Source organism: Pteropus alecto, unplaced genomic scaffold, assembly GCF_000325575.1.
Source record: "Pteropus alecto unplaced genomic scaffold, ASM32557v1 scaffold3, whole genome shotgun sequence".
In the NCBI taxonomy this organism is placed as follows: domain Eukaryota; kingdom Metazoa; phylum Chordata; class Mammalia; order Chiroptera; family Pteropodidae; genus Pteropus; species Pteropus alecto.
In genome coordinates, this window is record NW_006442484.1 from 53,459,337 (window position 1) to 53,467,270 (window position 7,934).

At 35.9% G+C, this 7,934-nt stretch overlaps 1 pseudogene; it reads right to left on the bottom strand.

Annotated features, from left to right (window-relative positions):
* Window positions 1–922: 922 nt before the first annotated feature.
* LOC112470778 lies at window positions 923–1,041 on the bottom strand (annotated as a pseudogene).
* Between the last annotated feature and the right edge of the window lie 6,893 nt (window positions 1,042–7,934).

Below are 7,934 nucleotides of genomic sequence, written 5' to 3' on the forward strand. Positions count from 1 at the left end.
AAGGAAGATGGTAATAAAATTGATGACTACAGTAATAAAATTAGAAGAAAAAAGAGGAAGGTTTTTGGTTAAAAAACAAGGCTTTTGTGGAAGTTTCCTACAGCTAATTTTAAGTCAATATCTGTCTGTTTCTTCGATAAGTATATGTCATATACATTCTTACCAGTATCTTTGAAGGCACACTTTTATCTTCATTAATACATCTTTATGTGAAAATAAGAACTTAAAGATTTGATTTTCCTCCTAGGTCACATTCCTTGATTCTAGCCAAGCCTCACAAAGAGTAACAGATAATAAATTCCAGTCTTTACCCAAGTTGGACTGCCTCTGAGGTGGCGGCTGTTTGGTTTCCATTAGAAACATTAAGAGGAATAAATTATTTTAGACCCATGAAAAAAATGTATGTTACAAATATAAAATCTCCAAATTTGTAAAATATTTAGTGATCTAACAGTTAAAATAATAAAATCTATTGCTTTTCTCAGTTGCTTAGAAAGCGTAACTGAAAGTAGACACATTGCAAAGACCATGGTGGCAAATCCTTCACAGGTCAGTCTCTCAAGATTTACAGTTAATATATAATAACTACCAAGCCACTTTTGCTTTTTAAAGGTTTTGCCACCCAGCCAGGTGATAATAAACATTAACCAGCACCAAACTGGATTCGTCAAAAACAACTGTTCTCAACATTGGCTGCACACTAGAAGTACCTGAAGTGCTTTGAAAAATACTCACTCCTGGCTCCCACTCCCAGCATTTCAGATTTAATATAGATGAAAATTTATTATTATTTTTATTTATTTATTTTTTAATGTGTTTTATATTTTTATTTATTTATTTATTTTTTAGCCTTTGGTTGACCTCACAGATTGCAAGGACCTTGTCAGTTTACAATTCCTTATTTTTTATTTTATTTTTTTTACACCTACAGCACCTGGTCTTCCTAGGTTGTCTCCCATCCAAGTACTAACTAGGCCCGACCCTGCTTAGCTTTTGAGATCAGATGGGATTGGGCTTGTTCAGGGTAGCATGGCCATAGAAGGCATCAGGAAATTTAAAAGCTCCCCAGGTGATTCTAATATGCAGCAAAGTTTGAGAAACACTGCAAACCTTGTTACTAAAGTGTGGTCCATGGACCAACAGCATTGCTGTCAGCTGGGAGCTTGTTAGAAATGCAGAATGTCAGTCTCCACCTCAGGCTGCTGAATTAGAATCTGAATTTTGCCAAATCTCCATGTGGTTTATATGCATATCAAACTCTGGGAAGCACTACTCTAAAGAATTCTTGTAGCTGATAATTTTTTCTTTCTTTGATTTTAGATGGCAATTACATGATAATAAAAGATCATAAAAAAATATCTCTACTTTTGTTCTCTGAAACTCAGGAAAACAGACTTTCATCTCGACATTCTGCAGAGTAATAAAAAGTGGATAATTTGAAGTGAGATCCATATGTGTAAGGTTGCCAGATAATATAGGATGCTTAGTTAAATGTAAATTTCCGATAAATGATAATTATTATTTTTTTTAGTAATGTGTCATAAATATTGCACGAAACACACACATACTAAATAAGTATTCATCGTTTATCTGAAATCCAAATTTAACCCGGCATCCTGTGTTTTTATTTGCTAAATCTGGAAACCCTGCATATATTCCCAGGAGTGTCTCCTTGCTCTCTAGGCTCTCCCATTACAAAAAAGGGAAATGATACCATAAATGGCCAAGTTGCTGCCCCTCATGCTGTCTAGACTGATTGACTGTGATATTGTTTCTCATCCTGCCCAGACAGCCAGAACTCTCTGACTCTCTTAAGCAGGGCCGGTGAGTCATCCAACGGGAGAGTAATGGGAAATTTACTTGCTGACTCAGGAAGGCATAAACCTTGGCAAACTTTTCCTTCAGCCTAAACCAAAAGAAAAAAATTTTCAAAGCAAATATTAAGTAAAGCACAGTATATTTAAAACACTAACTTGAGGCAGCAGGCAAATGCAAGGGCTTGTAATCACATGTTTTCTATTAGTTGATTAAAAAGACATTTTCTTAATTTGTTCCACTGTTGCACTCAGAACCTGGTATTTTTCTTAAGAATTACTGCTATTTAAGCCCCGTCAGAGGCCACTTTCCAAGAATATATTTTAGATCCGTTTTCTCAATATTGTATGTAGTTTGCATATAAAGTGGGAAATTCTTGGAGCAGAGATGTGGGTATGGTTTTGACGGCCACCTTCCCTTTGTCACTGATTAACAACAGGCTTTGTAACTATAGGCAAATCTGATATCTCAGTCCTTCCTCCTAGAATGATTGTTTGATTTTATAATCTGTACATAACTCTTCAGATTTGCTTTCAATCCCTCTTTATTCTATCCCACCATTTTACCATTTTCAAATAAGATCTCTTGCTGTTATCAAATCACTGAAGGAGCAAATATATTAGAAGAGGAAACTAAATTTACTTAGCCAATTCTGACTTTTTTTATTTGGAAAAATTTTGATCAGAAAAATCTGAATAAAATAGTCGTGAAAACTATGCAATCCTGCTATATTTTTAAAAATATAATTGCATAGTTGCTTTTAAGTAGATTGAAAATGGAAGTGTAGCTACCTACTCTTTTCGTGAGCTTCTGAATCTTTTCTGTTGATGTTGGACTTGTATATTTAATGAGTCATGACATTGATAATCATAGTTTCAGGACCTGAAAACAAACTAACTTGTTTCTAACAAATATGAAAAGAAACTTCCATTTAAAAGCAAAGCCTACGGATACCATATTCGAGAAGTTTCATCACCACTTCAATCCCAGCAGACATGATGATGAAGGCTAAAAGTATTGAACACCTAACATATACTTAGCAATACACTGTGGTGTGTGGGGGAATACACACACAAATGTTTTGCAGCTGACTCCATCAAGACATGGAGTCTGTTCTCATACTTTGAACCTGGTCTGACCTTGTAACGTGTTTTGGCCAATAGAATGTGGCAAAAATGATGACGTGCAAGTAAAACCTAGGCCTCAGGAGAGTGTGCAGCTTCTACCTTTGCCTTCTTGAAATACTGCCTCGGGAATGCCATGTAAGGAAGTCACTCTTGATTTTGTAGAAGATGAGAAGCCGTGAAAAGGAGAACTGAGGCACTCCACTGACAGCCAGCACCAGCTGACAAGTATGTGAATGAGGCCATTTTGGACCTTGCAGTCTAGCCATGCCTCTACCAGAATGATGCTGGCCGAGGGAGCCCAGGTGAAACTGCTAGTCAACCCACATAGAAACATGACAAATAATAAATCATTGCTTTAAGCCACTAGATTTGGGGGCCTAGGGAATGATTGTTACTTAGCAATAGGAAACTAAAACTCCTCAAAAGAAATTGTTAAGAAGGCAGATCCCAGGGCCCTACCTCAGAAATTCTGATTTTAGTAAGTCTGGCTTGGGATCACACTTTTCACACAAGGACCCCAGAAGGAGGTGATTCTCAGACAATTCTTTGAGAAACACTTCCTAGTGAGATTTCCTTTAGCACAGAGTAGGCCTGAGGCAAATAGCCACATAAAGTGTGTCACACTTGCCCATGGCGCTCCTGGAGTTGTACTGTGCACATTTGTATCACCATATGCCATGTTCAGGTGTAGATAGAACGTCTGTTTTTTCCTCCCCTTTTTTTAATTAAAAATTATTGGAGCGACATTGATTAATAAAATCAAATAAGTTTCAAGTGTAGAGTTCAACAGTATGTTGTATATATATTATATTGTAGAACCTCTGTTTTTTAATGTTTGTGTAAAAAGAGAGAGAGAAAAAATAATTTTTTTAAACTTTTATTGTTTTTACTTATAAAATAGTAATTAAAAGGTGATTTTTATTCTTCTCCATTTGCCCAATACGGATTAATTGGGGGAGCAGTAGTCGTACAGGCCTCCTGGAGAAACAAGATTCGTTGGGGGATTTTGAATAACATTGATGTGGGCTAAAGTCTTGAAGAGGTTAATGGATAAAAAAATGCAGCAGAGTTGATGCAGGTGCAAAGAAGAATGTGCAGATTTTTTGAGCACTGTGAAAGGAGGAGACAGGAGAACAGGGAAGGTAGATGCTCAGGGAGGTTTATTTGGAGAACAATATGAACTGCAAGTGAATATTCTGAAATCACTATAGAAAAATGAAGGTGAATCTGCTTGAGAAAAACGACGAGATTTTTACTTATATGTATGCTTTCATTATCCCCACGATAGGTGCATCATAAAACTAAACTGGTTTGAAGTGTTTAAAGCCTTGACTTTGGTAGTACTGGGTGGAGACCTTTGGAACTTCTGGATCCTGCTTTTATCTGTCTTATATATGTGAATTCTTCTGAGATGCCATCTGAAGAGAGGGTTGCACTACCAAGAAATATTTGAAAAACAATGAGTTAAAGCATGAAGGAAATGTTATTTAACTGAAGAGAAAGATTAATTATCAAACAAGTGTTATTTTAGTTTGAGATGGCTTTCTCAGTGGTAGGTGAAAAATCAGTCTTCTCATAGTTCTGTTTTGCACTCAGGAGGTAATGATAACCAGAAACCCCTCAACAACTACTATCTCCCCGGGACATTTGGTGATGTTTGGTCCTGCATATTCTTTGCCACAGTGAAGCTAAATCACTTGTGCTAAAAACTGCAATTTCTAGTATAATATTATAACTTCTACTCAGAAATGTCGCCTCTCAGGAGCTATTTGTGAAATTTCGTTGCTGAAATAAAGAGAAAGAAAAAAGTCATAGGTATCTACAGAGAGTTGGCATAGAAGATCCTTCCTGGCTTTTAGGGGCTTGAAGATTCTCTGACACTCGCCAAATTATGATTTTTCCCCCCTTTGTCTTGGAAAAAAGGTGGAATTAACTGTCACTCTTAGAGAAATCACACAAATATAGATGTGTTTTTGCCTAGAATATAAATTATACATATTGTAGTAAGAGAATATAGTATTTGCATAATTATGTGAGAATCATTTTGTTTATAAATTATGCAATTTAACACATTTGTATTTGTCAGGATTGGCTAGACTATATTACAATATCAAATTAACTCACAAATCTCAGTGGCCTAATTCAACAAAAACTTAGATTTCATCTTATTGTTAATAAAAAAATGTGATGCAAACATTAGATTTTTAAATTTCTTTCTATATACCAAGACAGCATGTGTAGAAAATAACTCAAATTATGCTTTCTAGCCAGTAAAATTTCTATAAAAATAATGATAAGTTTTTCTGTCAAAGCTAAAATAAATTGTCTCTAAATATAGTAGCAACCAAAGTGTGGTGAAGCCAAGAAACAATTTTCAAACCATCACAGCCGCAAAACTAGGGTTAACTGAGGAAATGGCTTGTTAGATTGGCAGCTTTCACAATATAAAAAGATAATTTATAATTTATTGTACAGAGAATAGTTTTAAGCGTTTTGAACACAAAAATATAACACCGATGACTAAATAATTTTCACAGTTTAAAACTAACAAAACCAGGTTTACCTTACAATAAGAAAGAATGGGGGGGCCGGTATTTAAATGTTGCATAATCAAGATAACTGAGTAACACTGAAATTAAAAAATTTGGGCACATGTGGGGATATTTCTCCCCCTACATAAGTATTAAGATTTATAGGGGAAAATCTCCTTGAGGACAACACATGTTACTTATCAATCCACAGTGGACGTATATTATATATTATGTGTGTATAATTATATATATATGTATAATTATATATATATAATATATAATATGTTGTATGCCTCACTGCATCCTTTTTTTTTTTTTTTGCAGAATCACCTTTCCTTCATCCTGAGTGGTTAAGAACTATCTACTACAGTTTTGTGCCATATCTTCACCACAGGAGTGACCATCTGACCTAGGTATGGTCAATCATAATATCTCACTCCTCTGAATACAGTGTTTGGTTCAGGAGTGAGCAATTACTATAGAGCCAATAAGAATCATTACCTGCAATTGATGTACTGATTTAGGAGCAGGGCAGCTTTTTCAGCTAGGATGGAATTGCTAAACTAAGACACAGCTTCAGATTGTAGGTAACTGTTTTCCCTGGTCAACTGGGAGCTGGAAGCAGTAGGAGAGGATAAGACTGAGACAGAGAAGGAAGCACAGCTGGGAAAGGAAGAGTGGGGAAAAAAGATGGAGGGAGGTTCAGGGGTGGGGATTTGTCTACATTCCCTGGAAATTGCATTGTGTTTAAAGCCAGAGCCAACCCTGGGCTTCCTGGTTGCATGAACCAATCTATTCTCTTTTTGCTTCAGTTAACATGAGTTGAATTATTGTCACTTGCAATTGAGTCTTGATAAAACACTTCATTCTTGAAGGCTTTGTAGGATCTGTTATAATGCCATGGTATCTTAGATGCAGTATTGAGTCTAAAGGTTTTAACTCAATGATAGCATAGATGAATCTACCTCTGGCATCATTGAAAGGTATTGTAGGTGACATGGCATAATTTTGTCAAAACAATTATTATTATCTACTTGCTTCTCTGACTCCAAGAAAAAAAATTATCATTTCTAAATTTAAATTTTCAATTTCCTCCGTGTAACATTGTATCCACACAATATGGCTGAATTGTTAATTAATATCTCCATGTGAAATATCATAAAGCCAAAGTACATGCTCTGTGTGTGTGTGTGTGTGTGTGTGTGTATACATCACTTTTTAAATCCATACAGTTTTATTTTTAAGTGATTTGTTTTCCATTTGTTTGTCATGTCATTTTTCTAATGCTCATGAAATATTTCCCATTGGGGACAATATTTCAAGTGATTGTGAAATTATCAGACATGTTTAAAAATCTTACTTAACTCATATTATTTATGACTATAATATAATAGAAAGATAAATGCTTTGCAAGAGCCTGGTCTTCTAGTCCCCATAATACTTATTATTTTTAAAATCTTGGCCAAGTTTTCTTTGAAACTCATTTTTCTTGCATTAATATGTAATTATATGGCATTATAGTTATATGAAAAAAAGAAAATTGTGTTTAAGAATCTTGAGCCAGAATTCGGTTTAGGGTACAAAAATTTTTTAACTTAGATTTTTATTTGGAAAATTGACTCTGGCAATGTAAGTCCTAAATGTGGTCTGAAAAAGCCAGGGCCTGAAAATAAGAGAAAAAAGAGAGTCTAGTGGAGGTGAGTGCAAACAACATGATGGGAGGCAAGAGTCCGAGGAGGAGACGCAGGCAGGAGAAGTTCCCATGGTAGGAATGCTGACAGCTTTAAAAAGCATATCCCATTGGAACATAGCCCCCCTGCCGTTGCCCTCAAACTTTCTAGAGAATTCTGCTGCGTGCAACTGCTTTACGTTTGGGTTGCTTTGTGGAATCAATGGACAAGGATCCACATTCAGTGTTTGGGTTGAGAGAGGATATGTGCAGGGTCAAGTGAATAGACCAGATGCGAAAACGAGGTGCTAGTAAGACGGAAAACTCACGTAGGCCGAAGCCCCTTAGGGAATCTTTGGAAACGTTGGGAAATATACTGGCAATCGTGGGAATTACTTACAGCTCACCAAATGCATATCTCAGTTGTATGACTAATATTGCATTATTTACTTTAAGATCAACTCGAATCTGATTCAGAACACTTACTGCTCCATCAATTCCTGTGGCTTTGCTCCTTCTAAGCAGAGAGCTCTCTGGTGAATATGGAAGTCGCGGCATTTAAGTATGGTCTCCACAGCCCACGACCTGTCACATTTGAAGATGAGAGAGATGTCCCAGAAAGGAAGAGCTACTGTAGGCAGTAAAAAAAAAATCAAGAAGGTTAGAAATGTTGATACCAGAGCAGATTGTTTTTTTCCATTGCACTTGGCACATAATAGTTCTGTGATGACTAACCTAATGAATGAATTAATTCTAGAAATCAGAAACGAGAAATTTGGTGCAGAATGGTGT